Here is a 19,520-nt window from a genome sequence, read left to right as displayed (position 1 = left end):
TTTCATATAATTGAGTCCCATGCAGTATTTTTATTTGCTAAATTTGGAACTCCTACAAGTAAGTAAGTAATACATTTATAGACCATTATATTCTGGAGGCAAACCATTATGAACAGGGTGGATTTCCCTGAAAGAAAGATAAAGATTTGCAAATTAAAAACTACTGACCCAGTAAAGTAAACATTTTTATGGGAATCCTTTGAAAAAATTGGCCAAAATAGTCAACTGAGAAATATTATGGAACAAGGACACTGTGGATGTGGTGGTTATAAAGAAATTTACAAAAAGTAATAACCAGTTTATAACTGACTAGAAAAATTATATGTAGATGTGGTTTCATAATTGTTAATAATTAATAAATGCATTTCTTCCCAGTGAATAAAGTTTGTCTAAGTAAGACATAGATTAAGATGATATGAGCACTTACATTTTGGTCTGAGCTCAAAATAGCATATTCCACAAAATATTTATAGAGAAGAAAACCTTCTGTCGTGGGCCACTGGGTTTGTGGCCTACAGAAACTATGCTGAGAGTTGAATTAGTAACACATATGTATTGATGGTGAATCTTACAAAATTATTACTAGATTTCTACAAGCTAGTGATTTTATTAGCTTACTCATCATCATTAATCATTGAAAATACGGAAGAAGTTAAAAATACAGAGACCAATAAAGAGCGTTATGACTTATTAACTCAAGTGTATGCTTGAAAGCCTTCATCATGGCCATTGGTTTGCACATGAATATTTTGATACTCAGTGAATAAGAGAGAAAAGTTTATTATATTCTTCCTTATCAACTTGGAGAATATTTAGCAAATGGGCTAGTTAATGTCTAATTATACTTTTAAAACAAAGTTTTAGATGCAGTTTTATTATATTTCTGCGATAAAAAGAATTAGCTTATTAAAAAAGTAAGAGAAGGATTAAATTAGGGTCAGAGCAGTTGTAAGTGGAGAAGAAGCATATGTTAAACTATGGTAACGTCTGTTGAATAATTTTAGACTATATTTTTGAACTGGGATAATTTAATGAGAAGAATTCTAACTATTTTATTATAAATGTTAAATAATAGAATGTAAACTGTTTTAAGAGTACTATGTTTATGGGGTTAGTTTGTGGCACTGTGTGTTCACACTCAGGTTTTTGATTGTTAAAATTATCCCAGTTCCAAAGGTCACTTTTTCCCCTTAACCTGTTGAACGTGGCCATGTGCTACCCAATATTACTCTAAAAATAGCACATGGCTCAGATGATAAAGAATCTGCCTGCAATGCAGGAGACCTAGGTGCGATCTCTGGGTCGGGAAGATCCCCTGGAGAAGGGAATGGCAACCCACTCCAGTATTCTGGCCTGGAGAATTCCATGGACAGAGGAGCCTGGTGGGCTGCAGTCCATGGGATTGCATAGAGTCAGACATGACTGAAAGACTAACACTGGTCTTTCACACTGTTGGACTTGAATGGCGTGGGTGTTGGCTTCTGGTTTTCCTTTTGGTGTCAGTAGCTTCTGTGGTTCCCTTAAGAAGCGGAGGAGAATTAAGGTTCAGTGAGACTGAGTGCTGATAAATGACAGCTGGACAGAGCTGAGTAATGAGGTGGCATCACGCTGGGGCTCTGGGTTTACCCCTGCTTTGCCCTGCTTGTTACATTTCAACTTTAATTCTTACTCCTATTTACACGACTTTCACACCCTGTCATCTAAGTCACTGTTTTACTCTCACTTTTCCCACTCTGATTTGTTTATTGGACTTACATTTCATGGTCCTCCTATTATGGCCATTGGTCTTTACCCTTGCATTTAACCTTAGTAAAAGTTACTGCATCACTTTGATATTTTTCCACAGTAGCTGTTAGAAGCCATTGCAAGAAGATCTATGCATTTCCTCCTCAGCCTGCCACATCTATTCTCTGTGAATTTAGTTCCAAACTAACTGTTCGCCTTGGAGGGTGCTTTATGGGGATTAGATACTGGATATATAGATTGTGCCATGCAGTTTGGAAGATGGTCTCTAAAGATAATTATAAACCAAAAAAATAATAACTATAAGCCGAGTTTTAGCTTCAGGGTTTTGTCCTTTGCTGGCACCATCTCAGCCTGTCTCTCAAAGTCAGAACTGACTCCAGCCACCCAGAAGCCTAGGACATAGTAGTTTCCAGGAGCCTCCATGACCAGAAACTTTTATATTTCTTTCCAGATTTGCATTTTTGGTAATATCTGTTAAAGACTGAATCAGATTAATTAACTGATCTTAATGTGAGGTCAGTGATTGTAGTTTACTTGATATTTTATCCTAATTGAGAGATGCATCTTTCCCCCCAAATATCACAGGGATAGCCTCAGTTGGTAGGAAATACAGGGTGAGTTTCAATTCCTTTCGTGAGATATTTTTAGGCAGGCAGCTCTTCCTCTATTTGTCACATCATACCTTGAAATCTAATATGTCCACAACAATTGTGTAAGCCAGGCTGGTGAAACTCAGATGTGGACTAGTTAAGAAGAGGTAAAAAACCATCCAGTAGTGAATGACAGAGTCCCCCAGTCCTATCACTGTTCTGTACACTGTCAGCAAGAGAACTTCTCCTATTGTGAAGAGTATATAGAAGACTCCAAAGAGCAATTACCCTAATTAGTTTTACCTCCAAATATGCAAGTTGACCACTGTTCATGCATATATATTTGGTTTTTTCCTTTGCTTATGATGTTTTTCTAAGATGAAGTCCTCTTCTCCCTGCTGTACTTTCAACTTATTCCCCTCTACGCTCTGCTTGTCCTTTGAATATTCTAAAGGGGGTTCACGCTTAAAAGCAACCCTTCTTCTAATCTCATACTCCCTTCTAGTCTGCTTTTTTTCACTCTTCTACTTTGGAGGCAAACTTCTTGTATAAATTACATTTAATGGCCAGTTTCATTCTTCAGTCTACTAAAATCTGACATTTTCCCCGCAGTCCATTTGTGCTATCCAATATGTAGCCACTTGTCACTTGTGACTATTTATGCTAATTAAATTTCAAAAAATTAGCTACACAGTTCCTCAGCTTCACTGCCCACCTTTAAGTGCTCAGTAGACCCATGTGGCTACTGGATGGTGCAGATACAAAAAATTTCAATCTCAAAACATTGTATTGGGCAGTATTGCTTCATAGAAAATATTCTGGTTATAGTCATCATAATTACTTCGTGCTGGTAACCAATTTTCCACTTACGCTACTTGATCTGTTAACAGAGTTCAACATATTGACCTTTCGTGGCTTTTAAAAACACATCCCTTCCTTCGCTTTCTTGCCTCCAGTCTTATGTAAAATTTAAAAAAATCAGTAACTTCTTAGTCTCCTTTGGTATTTTTTCTTCTCTATACTCCCTTAGTACTCCCTTGGATTCTATTCCTTCGGATTAAATTTCCACTTACATGCCGAGATGTCTTAAATTCATTTTTTGGACTAGATTTTCATGGTTCAAACAAACATTTCTAAAGCTGAACATGGATGCTTTTACTCTCCACTCCCCAGACATATCTCTTCTTACCTAGTCTCCCATAAGTCAGTCACCACCATCCTCCATTCAGTTTTACAACAAAAAATTGGTGTTTACCCTGTCATTATGCTTAAGTCAATCTTAGAATTATTGCAGTAACCCATAATTAAATTTCAGCTTCTACATTTGATCTCTTCCAGTCTTTCTTCAGACTGATCCAAAGCTATTTTTCAGAAAAATCAAATTGATAATATTATTCCTTTCACTGGAAAGATTTCAGTGGATTCTCATTTCTCTTAAATAAAAACAAAACCTCAGCCGTGGTTGGAGGAAAGTCGACACTCAAACTCATCTTATCTTCTTTGGCTCCTCTCAAGTACCATACTCTTTCCCAACTCAGGATCTTCAGACATGCTGTAACCGTACTTGAAATATTATCAGCTCTCTCCCACCCATCTATTTTCCACTCATCTTTCTGGTCTCGACGTACATGATACTTTCTTAAAGAGACCTTTTCTAACCATATCTCTGGTTAGTTGAGATCTTCCTGTTCAGTGCTCTCCTATATTTTCTATTCACTTTTCTTATAACTTACAATTTGCTCAACATTTGTCTGTGATGGTAAATATCAAATGTATTTTGGTGAATGAAAACATAAGTGAAATGGACCTTTCTTTTATTTCACAGATTAGTCAGCTGATTTCCCTGTGGTCGTCATATGCTATTACATGACAGAGCCATGCCTTTTCCCTCTGCTGCTGAGGAGGGAATTAAAGTCTTGGAGTCTTTTTTTTTTTTTTTTTTTTTAGTCTTGGAGTCTTATGATTTCTGAATGGACATGATGAAAGAAACATAAAGATGCTAGTAGGACTTATTATTCCACTGTCAGAATTTCTAGTGCACTGTCCTTTGGATTAACTTACCCATGAGTCCTTATATTAAATTAAACAGTTTTATCATGTTACCATGCCCGTCTCACTTCTGTTTGTCGGAATATTATGTTCCGTTTGGGTCCATTTCAAGGTTTACTACACTTAACAAATATTGGGAGTATTTGTTTGAGAGGAGAGGAAACATTCCAAATTTAATCTTTAGTATAACATAGTACACGAATAGCAAATAGTTTTCAAAACAACCCTGGGTCATTATTAAAATGCTGGTCATAACAAAATACTGAATGTGAAACACTTCTAATCTTTGTGAAGATGGAGCAGTTATCTGCTGTGCCTTTATTGAGTTTCAATGTGGACTAGGATTTGTGGAAACTGTGGACTGTAGAAACTGGGCTATGTGAATATGCTAAGGATTCATCTTGGTTAGGGTTTGTGTGACCCCATCACTAGTAATTATGGAAATCATAGCACCAAAGACAGAGGGCCAAAGCAATATTTTCTCTTTTACTTTCTAAGTCTCTCTAGCCAGAGACTCCAGTACTTGACTGCAGCACGCTTACTTGTATTTTTATAATTACTAAGGGGAGAAAATTTGCATTTGTTTTCAAAATGCCTTTCTTCTCTTCTGAGGCCTTGCTGTCACTTCCCCTGTGTTCTCCTTCTCTGTGCTGTGTTTTGATGCTGAAAACAATCACACGACAAAAATCTTTTTTTTTTTTTTAAATTAAAAACAAGGTCTTATTTCAAACTGAGAAAATTATTAGAAAACTGACAGGAATTCCTTTGGGTACAATTGTGTGTGTAATGAGAAAATTGGACATCATTGAAGTCAAAGGGCTTGGCCTTGGAAGCTGAAAATGCTCAAGTTTTTGTCTCAAGGGCTGAAGCCAGATGCCTGTCACATCTCTACTGAAAGCTGGTTGTTCCTTTCCTGCCCAAATATGCCAGCCAGTGCCTTTCTGATGCCTGGCTGCAGTGTGTATCAGGTAAATCCTGAAGTAGTTACCCATTTCATTATGTCTGGAAAAAATCCAGATACAGGTGCATGAATTAAATCACTTGTGCTTCACTTCAAGCATGAAGTTCAAACTCATTGGAAGCCACAAATTATATGCATGAGAGACTCCTGCAATTTCAGAAAGGACTGCACTTGACTGCTGGAAGGAAGAAAGGACACACAGTGCTCAGTTCACCTGTCTGCTGGCATCTTGCTGATAGTTCAGTTAGCATCCCACGGATAGCTCCAAAGGTCAGAAGAAAAAGCAGGGTAAATAGTGCTGTGACTCATCCCCATACCTTTGTGTAAGTAAAAGTAGAAATAAATTGGAATTAGAAATACAGAGGTTTTCTACTAGTAATAAAATAATAGTCCTATAACATTCCTGTTACTGGAATGTAGCAGAATGTATTAATAAATAGAAAGTCCCTTTTAAAGGATGAGGACTGAATTTCATCAGTAATAATAAATATATAAGTTACCAACTGCAGCCCTATTTTTCACCAATATCCAATATCTTCTGACTGATGGAAATGTGAATCCTTGAAGTACTAAATTATTCTAGTCACATATTTGCTCTCATCATAGAGGCAAAACAAAAATAAGCTTGTAAATGTTGTAGTTTAATATAATTGAATGACCATGAGAGTTTTAAATGTTGCAGTAGCAGTTCAGTTTTCTCTCTCCTAGACCATTTGTTAAGGGGGGAAAAAAACTTTCTATTGAGTAGACACACGTGACCTCTGTCAGCATAGGACCAGCTGGTTTTCAGATAGAACTTGTTAGAAACTGTTACAGATAAGAAGAAAAAGAATACTATTTTTTTTAAAAATGTGCTTCTGGATCTTTCTGTATTTTTTGATTCTAAAAGAAAAATTTTTAGCTGCTAAGCGATGGTTAAGTTTGCCGCCAGAAAAGATATATAACATCACTGCCAAATCCTTAGAACACGTGTCTTATTTGGAGTAGCCTAATTCCCATTATAAAATCAGCCACATGGAGCATTTCCCTTTAAAGCTTAGGCAATAACATCAGTGCTTTGGCCAAACCTGCAAGTGGCTGTTTCTTGATGTTCTTATCATTTTCTTTCATCTTTGGGGCATGCTGGGAGAATCTGCCTGACTGGTTAGATTTACTCAAGAGCATTCTTAAATTTACTTATTTCTCTTCTCCCCTCCTGCATATCTTCCTATAGATCAGTGCTTACCAACTTTTTCATAAGATTCATTATGTTAACAAATAACCCCCAAGCATCTAATCTGTGGTGATCCTTGTTCTAAGACCTTGTGTGTGCATCTGGGTATAAAACAGACACAAATCCTTTTCTTTATGAAGTTTACGTTCTAGCACATTTACAAAAGGGCATTGTTTGTGGTGGTGATGGCAGAAAGGAATGAGGCTGCTTGATGCTTCAGGGAACTGGTCAGAGTGTTTTCTAGACTGGGCGCTGCTTGGCTTCCCTGGGAGCTATGAGGTTAATATATAGGCACGCCAGTATCCCCATTTAAAATATATTAATGTGCTGTGGAAAGCTCTGATCTAGACCATACTGTGGTGACTGTGTGTGTGTCCACGAATGTGTGCTTATGCATAGTTGAACTAAGAGCTAACTTTAATATTTGTTAATTGGGAACTGAATCCAAATGGAGACCCATATGTCTATGTGCCTACATCTAAATCTTCTAAGTTATATACAAAGTTAATAATAAGCTGCTAAGTAAAATATGTCCTATCTTCATTTCTTGAAAGAACACCCCGTTGATCCCTGGATGACCAGGATTAAATTAGGTTTCCCAGAGCCCTTGGATTTCAGGACAGAAATTTGACTGCATGGGGAGGAGGGGGGATGGGGAGTCTCTGGTATGAGACATGAGAAGGATCTTTCTTGGAAATCGTGGGAGGCTGTTGCATTAGCTGAATGACCTTGTGTATTTTGTTTCTGTGACCAGGAGTCCTATCCAGGACACCCTCCTCTGCATACCTGTTACTTTTCGTCTCTGTGTTCCTTTTCTTCTCTGTATTTACTTGCATGTGTAACACTTCCTCTATTATTTCTTAAGTGATGCTGTAGCAACATTGAGGATGAATGTAGAACGGAGGGAACAGAAGGACAGATGGACTTTTCTGGTTTCCTGGCCATCTGTCTTAGGCTGATGGAGCAGAAACAACTGTGGTGAGCTTTGGAAGGGAGGGGACAGTGAGCCACTCAGTTCAGTTCAGTGCAGTCGTGTCCAACTCTTTGCAACCCCATGGACTGCAGCTCACCAGGCCTCCCTGTCCATCACCAACTCCCGAGCTTACTCAAACTCATGTCCATTGAGTTGGTGATGCCATCCAACCATCTCATCCTCTGTCGTCCCCTTCTCCTCCTGCCTTCAATCTTTCCCAGCATCAGGGTCTTTTCCAATGAGTCAGTTCTTCGCACCAGGTAGCCAAAGTACTGGAGTTTCAGCTTCAGCATCAGTCCTTCTGATGAACACCCAGGACTGATCTCCTTTAGGGTGGACTGGTTGGATCTCCTTGCAGTCCAAGGGACTCTCAAGAGTCTTCTCCAGCACCACAGTTCAAAAGCATCAGTTCTTTGGTGCACAGCTTTCTTTTTAGCCCATCTCTCACATCCATACATGACTACTGGAAAAACTATAGCTTTGACTAGATGGACCTTTGTTGGCAAAATACTGTCTTTGCTTTTTAATATGCTGTCTAGGATGGTCATAGCTTTTCTTCCAAGGAGCAAGCATCTTTTAATTTCATGGGTGCAGTCACCATCTGCAGCGATTTTGGAACTCAAAAAATAAAATCTCTCAATGTTACCATTGTTTCCCCATCTATTTGCAATAAAGTTATGGGACCAGATGCCATGATCTTAGTTTTCTGAATGTTGAGTTTTAAGCCAGCTTTTTCACTCTCTTCTTTCACTTTCATCAAGAGGCTCTTTAGTTCTTCTTCACTTTCTGCCATAAGGGTGGTGTCATCTGCATATCTGAGGTTATTGATATTTCTCCCGGCAATCTTGATTCCAGCTTGTGCTTCATCCTGTCTGGCATTTCATATGATGTACTCTGCATATAAGTTAAATAAGCAGGGTGACAATATACAGTCTTGACATATTCCTTTTCCAATTTGGAACCAGTCTGTTGTTCCATGTCCATTTCTAACTGTTGCTTCTTGAGCAGCATACAGATTTCTCAAGAGGCAGGTCAGGTGGTCTGGTATTCTTATCTCTAGAAGAATTTTCTGCAGTTTGTTGTGATCCACACAGTCAAAGGCTTTGGCGTAGTCAATAATGCAGACATAGATGTTTTTCTGGAATGCTCTTGCTTTTTCAATGATCCAATGGATGTTGGCAGTTTGATCTCTGATTCCTCTGCCTTTTCTAAATCCAGCTTGAACATCTGGAAGTTCATGGTTCACATACTGTTCAAGCATGGCTTGGAGAATTTTGAGCATTACTTTGCTAGCGTGTGAGAGGAGTGCAATTGTGTAGTAGTTTGAACATTCTTTAGCATTGACTTTCTTTGGGATTGAAATGAAAACTGACTTTTTCCAGTCCTTTGGCCACTGCTGAGTTTTCTGAATTTGCTGGCATATAGAGTGCAGTGCTTTCAGAGCATCATTGTTTAGGATTTGAAATAGCTCAACTGGAATTCTATCACCTCCATTAGCTTTGTTCATCGTGATGCTTCCTAAGGCCCACTTGACTTTGCATTCCAGGATGTCTGGCTCTAGGTATGTGATGACACCATCACGATTATCTGAGTCATGAAGATCATTTTGTATAGTTCTTCTGGGTATTCTTGCCACCTCTTCTTAATATCTTCTGCTTCTGTTAGGTGCATACCATTTCTGTCCTTTATCGAGCCCATCTTTGCATGAAAAGTTCCCTTGGTATCTCTAATTTTCTTGAAGAGATCTCTAGCCACGCATTTGGTTAAACACAAATTAAAATCTAACCAAATGCCATGACTCCACATGAGAAATATAAAACTATTTTCTCCTGATCCACAACGGAGAAGGTAGGGATAGCTTACAGAAATGGAAAAGATGTGAAATGAAAGATAGGGTTTTTTCCCCAAAACATAACCACATTTTATTTAATTTGCAAAGGAATGCACTATGATCCACATAGCCTTCTCTGAAAAAGCTATTTGTCTACCAATCTCAATGGTTCTAAGTAAGTTTCTTAGATTTAAGGGATAAGTGCTTAATTTTTTTGTGTGTGTATATATATATATTTTTATAATTTTAAATAAATGTTTATCCAACTGCAGTAATTGAAAACCTGCTTTTCACCCAACTCTTTAGAAAGTTCTATTTTCTAGATATGAATATTAAATTTAAGTTGTAGTGAATAAATGTAATGCTGTCTTAGAATTGTGTGAGCTCTACGTCAGCCCCCTGTCTCCTTCCCTTCTTCTCTTCCTTCCTTCCACTGCTGGAAAGGCCTATATTATAATTTTCATGAGTAAAGAATGCAATTTTAACTCCTGGTGAGAATTTGAGTGTAGAAGGTTGCACCACAGTGATATGAGGAGTGAGGAGAATTCTAGATAATTTTAGATACCTGGATTTGCTCTAGTTAGTTTTGACTGGAGACAGGTTTAAGATCCGTGCATTCTCCACTACAGTGGATAACCATAACCTGGATGTACATACTCTTAATAATTTTATCACCTGTTTTTTCAAGGGCCTTATTGGCATAGGTTTCAGTGATGTAGAAATTTAAAACTGTTGTTGGAAAATCCTTGAAGTTCTTCTGTTATTGTAATAAAACTTAAACTACATTGTTAGACTTTGATTGCAGTTGCTTGCTTCCCATAACTTGTGATGGTTTCTAGCTCTCGTATCTGTTTCATGCAAGTGAGAATTCTCAATTATAGACACTAGCATAGTCTCAAAAGTGGTTAAAAATGAAAATAGAATATGCTACCCAGAGGAAAGTATGTCCTAATTTTCAAGTGCATGTGTTTGTATTGAACATTGCCAATAGTGTGGCAGAAGTAAAATTTGTCACAAGTTGAACTGATATGTTTGAAAACACTGAAGTACACACTGATGAAATTTAGTTAAAGGATCCAAGAGAAAACTGTTTGAAATTTATTGAATGGAATGTCTGGAGCATTGGAATGAATGTAGTATTTATTTGGCTCATCCTTGATGTTTGAACAAAAATGTTTTGTTTACCTAGCACTTGCGTAAGGAGGCTAAATGTAGAGCTGTGGGAGCCAAAATCTTGAAACAGCTTTGTGCCCACAAATGCAAATTATTGATGAGTAGGAGCAAGAGAAGATCAGCAGTGTTATATAAACCAATCCTAGGAGGGCTAGTTCAGAAGTATGATTAATTTAGTATCCAGGAATAGAATGAGATGCAACTACCATACGATATACCAAAGTTTCAGATTACTTCCATTTTTCTTAAGTTATAAAATATAGTCTCTCAGTAACACAAACAACATTCACATATTCACAGGACTAACAAATAAAACTAGAAAAATCATATCTCGAGACTTTCAGCAGGAGCAATGATGAAATGTCACATCATTTATCAGAGAGTCATATCTGTGGATATTTCTATTTCTTTGAGACTGTTTGAAATGGTCAGAGTGAAACAACTTGCTATTAATTGTTAAATGGTATCATTTTCTTTGGAATTCTTAAGAAAAAATATTGGCACATTTTCTATACCTTTTCTATTCCTTCCTTCTTGATGGGATGAACTCTTATAGAAATCCTTTTAACTCTCTTTTGGGAAGGATCTATTTTATTTAAAAGACCCAGATAGGTGGGTAAATGTTCTGATTGCCTTTCCATAAGAGATATTTTTTATTTATAAGATATGTAGTCCCATTGATTTTAAGGCTTTACTTTGATTAAAATATGGAAATTACTCACCTTTAAATTTCTTCTCTCTGAAGATATTTAGTTAATTTTTAGATAATTATTATTTATTTAGACAATTATTATTAATTATTTAGAATATTTAGATATTTTAATTTTATAATTTAGATCATTATCATAGAATAATTTTCTAGTCAGAGTTCAGATCAGTGGTTCAGTCATGTCCGACTCTTTGCAACCCCATGGACTGTAGCATGCCAGGCTTCTGAGTCCATCACCAACTCCCAGAGATTGCTCAGACTCAAGTCCATTGCATCAGTGATGCTGTCCAACCATTCTCATCCTCTGTCGTCTCCTTTTCCACCTGCCTTCAATCTTTCCCAGCATCAGGGTCTTTTCCAATGAGTCAGTTCTTTGCACCAGGTGGCCAAAGTATTGGAACTTTCAGCATCAGTCCTTCTGATGAATATTAAGGGTTGATTTCCTTTAGGATTGATGGATTTGATCGCCTTTCACTCCAAGGGACTCTCAAGAGTCTTCTCCAACGCCACAGTTCAAAAGCATCAATTCTTTGGCGCTCAGCTTTCTTTCTGATCCAACTCTAACTTCCATACACGACTACTGGAAAAACCATAGCTTTGACTAGAACCTTTGTTGGCAAAGTAATGTCTCAGCTTTTTAATACGCTGTCTAGGTTGGTCATAGCTTTTCTTCCAAGGAGCAAGCGTCTTTAAATTTCCTGGCTGCAGTCACCATCTACACTGATTTTGGAGCCCCCAAAATAAAGTCTGTCTGTCTTTCCATTGTTTCCCCATCTATTTGCCGTGAAGTGATGGAATCAGATGCCATGATCTTAGTTGTTTAAATGTTGAGTTTTTAGCCAGCTTTTTTACTCTCCTATTTCACCTTCATTAAGAGGCTTTTTAGTTCCTCTTTGCTTTCTGACATAGGGGTGGTGCCATCTGCATATCTGAGATTATTGATAATTCTCCCAGCAATCTTGATTCCAGCTTGTGCTTCATCCAGCCTGGCAGTTTGCATGATGTACTCTGCATATGAGTTTAATAAGCAATGTGACAGCATACAGCCTTGACGTACTCCTTTTCCAATTTGGAACCAGTCTGTTGTTCCATGTCCAGTTCTAACTGTTGCTTCTTGACCTGCATACAGATTTCTCAGGAGGCAGGTCAGGTGGTCTGGTATTCCCATCTCTCTAAGAATTTTCCCCAGTTATTGTGATCCATACAGTCAAAGGCTTTGGCATAGTCAATAATGCAGACATAGATGTTTTTCTGGAACTCTTGTATTTTCTAAGTCAGAGTTATTGAAATATAATTTGCAAGTATAATTATAATGTATATAATATGTGATATATAAGATATATATTAGTATGTTATACTCAAATATGTATACGTTAACCCTTTTTGGTGTACAGGTCTATGACTTTTAATAAGTACATAATCATATAGCAGCCTCCATAGTCAAGTTATAGGATACTTAAATCACCACAAAATGTCCCCCTGGGCCTCTTTGTAGTAAATACCCTCTCCCTGAATCTGTAGGCCTTGGCTAACACTGATTTGTTTTCTATCCCTACAGTTTTACCCTTTTCAAAATGCCATAAAAATAAAATAATAATATACATACCCTTTTGAATCTGGATTTTTTTTTCATTTCATGCATCTGAAATTTATTCACACTATTTCTTGTATCAGTAGTTGTTCATGCCTTTATACACACAGATATATACATAGTATGTATATAATTTACATATAAATATTGTTAACAGAAAAAAATGAATCAGTAGTCAGTCGTAAGAAAGAAATGGAAAATTATCTTTGAGCCAACTTGAGGATTATAACCCAGGAGACAGTCTCAGAACTTTGAGAACGGTTTTGAAGAGCTGAAGGGGAAGGCCAGTATATATGCGATTTAGATGAAGGCATATGTATGATTCAAGCATGCATTTGGTAGAAGTTTACCTCTGTTCTGAGGAACAAGTACCTTAGTTAATGATTTTAGTGCTTTTATGAGTATGGGAATATACAAGAATCCAGGTTCATAAAGTGTTTTTCCTGGAAATACCTCCTGTGGGCCACTCTTGCCAGTTTTCTTAGAGCGGTTCATCCATATCTCACCACGAATTCCTTGTCGGGTATATTGCAGGTCAGTGGCTGCAGTGGGTAATGACTTGATTCTTATGGGACTGGCTGGTGGGCAACACTTTTATTTTTCAATTCCTTCCCTTTTGGTCCTAATTTTAACCAGGGTTTGGGAGTTATTACAAGACCAGTACGTCCAGTGGCGCACCAGGAATGCTCTTTTTCAGTTTAGGCATCTTCACTAACAGGCCACTCAGGGTGCTGTCACTGGGCTCGGCCCAGAGCATCTGGACACCCTGTTTTACTGGTCTGTTGTGGTCCAGGAAATGGTTCTCTCTTGTTATTTCTTCCCATATCTAGAGTTACACCGTTATCAGTGATCTTGTAGAACTACATATTTGGTCAGTCCTTTCAAGTAGCCTAATCATCACTTTTTAAATAAGGAGCTCAGTCACACATTTGGTAAGACAGAATATGAGTAATCTAGCTAGCAAGATTACTATCTTAAGGAAGTATCTAAGCTAAGCTGATCATTGGGAAACACTTTGATGCTGGGAAAGATTGAAGGCAAAAGGGGAAGAGGGCAACAGGGGATGAGATGGTTGGATGGCACCAGCGACTGAATGGACATGAACTTGGACAAACACTGGGAGGTGAGGGATGGGAAAGACTGGCGTGCTGCAGTCATGGGATTGTGAAGGGTCGAACACGACTTGGCTACTAAAGGATGAAAAAATCTAAGAACTTCCATTAGGTGTGGCCCAGTATCTGCCCAGGTCATCTGATCCAGTCTGTTCCGCACCAGTTGCAATGTTTAAGGGCAGTGATATCTTGGAATTGTACATAAAATTCACCAGAGTTGTCTGTACCTACAACTTGATGAGCCGTGGGTCATTGTGACCCTTAAAGAGTGAGAAAGGATTTTATCTTCTAAGGAGTTACATGATTGGTGCCAGAAGAAGAAAAATTGTCCGTGATTATTTCCTGGAAATTACTCTTCAGAATTACAACTTAATTTGTTATTGTTTTTATGTTAATATTTTAAAATTAGCTACAAAAGCACTTCTAATCATGTTGTTACATGCAAATCCAAAATTCATTTTATAAACCCTTAAGCCTGAAAATCACCAAAGTAGCTTAATTTAGATTTGATAAAACACTGTAAACTAAAAACATGCATCTTGGTGTAGTAATATGTGAAATCTTAAGCCTTTCGATTTAAATAGTTTTTTCCACGAGATAAAGACTACGTACTCTACTTTTGCCTCTAATTTTTTTAATTTTAAAATTCTGGTCACTTTTATGCATTTATGTATGTCAAATTAAGAGTTAAAAATGAAATGTTAAACCAAAGTGAACTAATTGAAGTTATACAAACACTTTTTGGTTGCCTTTTACTAGCTATTTGGTGAGTGGTTTTTCTTATCTGTATTATGCTATGAATCTAAAATTAAATCTTTATGTAAAAGGAACTAATAACTATTTAATAAAACATGTAACTCCAATAGAAATATTGAGTACAATTTAACTAGTAATCAAAATTACTACAAAAATTTTATATTATCTATTACCTGATATGTAAGATTCAGTGGATAGTATTACAAATAACTTGCCCTATTTTCCACAAGCTTGTATCAATCTTGATTATTAATATAAGGTTCTGGTTTACATTTCTGTATAATTTGCTGAATTTTAAGACTACATATTTCAATGAAGTACTACTGTATTTAGGAAAAGAATTTTATCATAATGCATTGTGTTTAGTTTACTTCTGGTATCACCTTGGTTAAAGTTTCTATCATCTTTTTATTTAATGCAGTAAGGTCCTACTGCATCTATATTTTTCCTGTCTTTTCTCTAACCAGATATAGTAAAATTACATGTACATGTATAAAAATTTGCATATATATGTGTATGTACATAAATACATATATATAAATTTAAAATATACAGAATACTTTAGTTCATTTAGTTCACAATTGCACTCATCTCACACACTAGTAAAGTAATGCTCAAAATTCTCCAAGCCAAGCTTCAGCAATACGTGAACTGAGAACTTCCAGAGGTTCAAGCTGGTTTTAGAAAAGGCAGAGGAACCAGAGATCAAATTGCCAATATCTGCTGGATCATCAAAAAAGCAAGAGAGTTCCAGAAAAACATCTATTTCTGCTTTATTGACTATGCCGAAGCCTTCAACTGTGTGGATCACAATAAACTGTGGAAAATTCTGAAGGAGATGGGAATACCAGACCACCTGACGTGCCTCTTGAGAAACCTGTATGCAGGTCAGAAAGCAACAATTAGAACTGGACATGGAACAACAGACTGGTTCCAAATAGGAAAAGGTGTACGTCAAGGCTGTATATTGTCACCCTGCTTATTTAACTTATATGCAGAGTACGTCATGAGAAATGCTGGGCTGGAAGAAGCATAAGCTGGAATTAAGATTGCCGGGAGAAATATCAATAACCTCAGATATGCAGATAACACCACCCTTATGGCAGAAAGGGAAGAGGAACTAAAAAGCCTCTTGATGAAAGTAAAAGAGGAGAGTGAAAAAGTTGGCTTAAAGCTCAGCATTCAGAAAACTAAGATCATGGCATCTGGTCCCATCACCTCATGGGAAATAGATGGGGAGACAGTGGAAACAGTGTCAGATTTTATTTTCTTGGGCTCCAAAATCACTGCAGATGGTGACTGCAGCCATGACATTAAAAGACGCTTATTCCTTGGAAGGAAAGTCGTGACCAACCTAGAGAGCATGTTAAAAAGCAGAGACATTACTTTGCCAACAAAGGTCCATCTGGTCAAGGCTGTGGTTTTTCCAGTGGTCATGTACGGAAGTGAGAGTTGGACTATAAAGAAAGCTGTGTGCCAAAGAATTGATGCTTTTGAACTGTGGTGTTGGAGAAGACTCCTGAGAGTCCCTTGGACTGCAAGGAGATCCAGCCAGTCCATCCTGAAAGAGATAAGTCTTAGGCGTTCATTGGAAGGACTGATGCTGAAGCTGAAATTCCAGTACTTTGGCCACCTCATGCGAAGAGTTGACTCATTCGAAAAGACCCTGATGCTTGGAGGGATTGGGGGCAGGAGGAGAAGGGGACGAAAGAGGATGAGATGGCTGGATGGCATTACCGACTCTATGGGCGTGAGTTCAAGTAAACTCTGGGAGTCTGTGATGGACAGGGAGGCCTGGCGTGCTGCAGTTCATGGGGTCACAAAGAGTCAGACACAACTGAGCAACTGAACTGAACTTAGTTCATAGCTCTAAAATACTTGTGAATATATAAATTGATTCTGACCGTTAATTTGTACAGTAGGAGAGTTGGGGATCCTAATCTTGTTTCTATAGATGTAAAACAGATACATGGAAAAGTAGAGTGAAAGTAACTTAAATTGAAACACAGATCTCTAAGGTTAAGGAGGTTTTATTCACTCTATAGATTTGTTGTTGTTGTTTAGTGACTCAGTGATGTCCAACCTTTGCGCCCCATGAACTGCAGCATACGAAGTTTCCCCATTTGCTCAAACTCATGTCCATTTAATCATTGATGCCATTCAACCATCTCATCCTCTGTCGCCACCTTAACCTCCTGCCTTCAATCTTTGCCAGCATCAGGGTCTTTTCCCGTGAGTCAGTCTTCACATCAGGTGGCCAAAGTATTGGAGTTTCAGCTTCAGCATCAGTACTTCCAATCAATATTTCAGGACTGATTTCCTTTAGGATTGACTGGTTCGATCTCCTTGTTGTCCAAGGGACTCTCAAGAGTCTTCTCCAACACCACAGTTCAAAAGCATCAATTCTTCAGCGCACAGCCACCTTTATGGTCCAGCTCTCACATCTGTACATGATTACTGAAAAAACCATAGCCTGGACTATATGGACCTTTGTCAGCAAAGTAATGTCTCTACTTTTTAATATTCTGTCTACGTTTGTCATAGCTTTCCTTCCAAGAGGAAAGCATCTTTTAATTTCATGTCTGCAGTCACAGTCCACAGGGATTTTGAAGCCCAAGAAAATAGTTTGTCACTGTTGCCATGGTTTCCCCGTCCATTTGCCAGGAAGTGATGGGACCAGATGCCTTGATCTTAATTTTTTTGAATGTTGAGTTTTAAGCCAACTTTTTCACTCTCCTCTTTCATCTTCATCAAGAGGCTTCTTAATTCCTTTTCATTACGCCATAAGGGTGGTGTCATCTGCATATCTGAGGTTATTGATTGAAGTCTCTCCTGGCAATCTTGATTCCAGCTTGTGCTTTATCCAGCAGCATTTCGCATGATGTATAATGTATGTAAGTTAAATAAGCAAGGCGACAATATACAGTCTTAATGTACTCTTTTCCCAATTTTGAAGCAGTCTGTTGTTCCATGTCCAGTTCTAACTGTTGCTTCTTGACCTGCATACAGGTTTCTCAGTAGGCAGGTAAGGTGGTCTGGTATTCCCATCTCTCTGTATTTTCCCGTTTGTTGTGATCCAGGCAGTCAAAGGCTTTAGCATAGTCAGTGAGGCAGAAGTAGATATTTTTCTTGAATTCTCTTGCTTTTTTATGATCCAGTGGATGTTGGCAATTTGATTTCTAGTTCCTCTGCCTTTTCTAAATCCAGCTTGAACATCTGAAAGCTTTTAAAATTGGCTCTACCTTACCTAGATTGCTGCCAATTCTCAAGCACACTTTAACCCTTAACTATTTTAATTAATTTTATTGATGTATAGTTGATTTACAGTATAAGTTTTGGGTGTACAACATAGTGATTCAGTGTTTTTGCAGTTTATATTTCATTACAGGTTAAAAGAAGCATGATAGTGGGCATAATTTCCTGTACTATGCCGTAGATCTTTGTTGTTTACACCTTGTATTTTATTTTTCCTTTGTGCCTGTTATACTTGAGATACCTTCATAATTTCTGCAGTCAGTTGAAATCCTACAGACTGTTGAAAATCTAGTTAGAAATATCACCTTCACTCTTTCCCTCCCTCATTCTCCCTTCTACTCCATCTCTATAGCGTTGTGGTCATACTGCTCCTTGCAGACTTTATTATGAATTGTTTCTTAGTAATTTAGTAACGGGGCTTCCATTACTTGAAGGAAAGTGACAGATGTAAATTGTGGGCATGAGAAGAGATCTGTTGATGGCCTACTCTTGATCCCTCTACAAATCATGTCCTTACTGCTTTCATCTTTGGAAAAAAAGCCACTTCCACTATCCCCCAAGGCAGAAAACTGGGGTCTCTGCTTTCCCAATACAACAGCAATATATTTCTATTTGACACTTGGCATTTGAAAAACATCTCACTAGGAAATGGTCTTCATTTTTATCACATACTTCTTGCTTCTTATAATTTGCTAAAATGAATGACACATATTTTCTCTTTTTTGAATTTTTTAATGTTGAGTCATCAAAGACAATTGAGCTCTCACAGAGATAAATGGAAATGAACTGACTATGTAAAAAGAAGCAAATTGACAGAAAGGAGTTAAATGAAGCAAATATTTCTTATATAAATGGTATCTATTCAGAACATCAGGCTTTGAGTAATTTGCTGTCATGGAGACTGACTTTGGAATGTAAAAATTAGCTAAAATAATTCAAATATGTCTAGTCTGGTTTCTTGAATATTTTGAGTAGAGTATGTTAGAAAAGATAATAGAAAAAAAACCCAAATATTTTAAAGAAAAGAAAAATGGGTTAGTCTTATGAACAGATTTATATCAAAAAGATAAATAAAAATATGGATGTGGTTAAAATGCATTAGAATAAATTTTTAAGGCATTTTGTGGTTAATTGCAAAGTGACTGTTGCATGCCAGTAGTTCTTTCTGTATCCACAGATTCCTGGGAACTTGGGACAGTTTTAGAGGAATTTAAAAGGTCAGAACTGTTTTTCTAATGAAATAAGATATTTGCCTTTTTTATTGTGTTAACATGAACGTTGCTGGGACTAAAGCAGTGCTGGGTAAAAATGCTGAGTCCATATCCGAAACCTGGCAATGGCCCTAGTCTGACCTGCTGGTCATTACATTCTTCACTGTCATGTTCATAAGAAAAAAAAGCAATGCAGTTTTTACTTAATGTCCTTGATGAAGCAGAACAAATGATGTGTTATTAAGCCTTGATTCTTTTTAATATTCTGTGTAACAAAATAAGAGGTACATACATAGTGCTTCCTTTGCATACCAAAGTACAGTAGGAAAAACCACTTACACAGTTCTTTC

This window comes from Dama dama, chromosome 32 (genome assembly GCF_033118175.1).
Source record: "Dama dama isolate Ldn47 chromosome 32, ASM3311817v1, whole genome shotgun sequence".
Lineage (NCBI taxonomy): Eukaryota > Metazoa > Chordata > Mammalia > Artiodactyla > Cervidae > Dama > Dama dama.
This window is presented reverse-complemented; position numbering follows the sequence as displayed.